At 46.1% G+C, this 497-nt stretch overlaps 1 long non-coding RNA gene across 1 annotated transcript in view; it reads left to right on the top strand.

The window, feature by feature from the left end:
- The window catches only part of LOC119594408, a 6,981-nt gene extending 6,650 nt beyond the window's left edge, over positions 1-331 (top strand). The window contains exon 3 of the long non-coding RNA XR_005230614.1: positions 276-331. This is a non-coding gene — a long non-coding RNA (uncharacterized LOC119594408). The remainder of the gene's footprint in view (positions 1-275) is intronic.
- The last annotated feature ends 166 nt before the right edge of the window (positions 332-497 follow it).

Raw genomic sequence — 497 nt, 5'->3', positions numbered from 1 at the left:
ACCATATATCACTAACGTTTCGATAAGATAAGGACATCCTCGCATTTCCATAATTCGACTAAGCCCTAGTATGAAAAGGTAACCTAAGATTATCCCGCATTCGTCAAATCATCATTCCAACTCACCTACTTTTGCCCATCCGTCATAAAAGATCCTGCAAATCCTCCTACAGATTAACCGTGTCCTGCTGGTCGTGTTGGTGGTCGTAGTCCTGTCGGCTCCGACACTGGCCCTTCCTGAGGCGAGTCGTCGACACTTGTTCGGCCTGTAAGGAGGTTACGGAGGATATGGCCTTGGAGGATTGGGCTACGGAGGCTACGGAGGCTATGGACGCTTCCCATACAATTACCACTACGGCTAGGTAAGGTGAGGAGTCATGTCTGAGGTCTAATATGAACGGATGTCTCATTCCTGAGAATTGCTTTGCTTGTTTTTCCTGTTTTGTCAATTGTACATAGATGTGTGTGGGTGTTTTTGTGCATTTTTGTATGTTAGGA

Source organism: Penaeus monodon, chromosome 33, assembly GCF_015228065.2.
Source record: "Penaeus monodon isolate SGIC_2016 chromosome 33, NSTDA_Pmon_1, whole genome shotgun sequence".
Classification (NCBI taxonomy): Eukaryota; Metazoa; Arthropoda; class Malacostraca; order Decapoda; family Penaeidae; genus Penaeus; species Penaeus monodon.
This window is presented reverse-complemented; position numbering and strand designations above follow the sequence as displayed.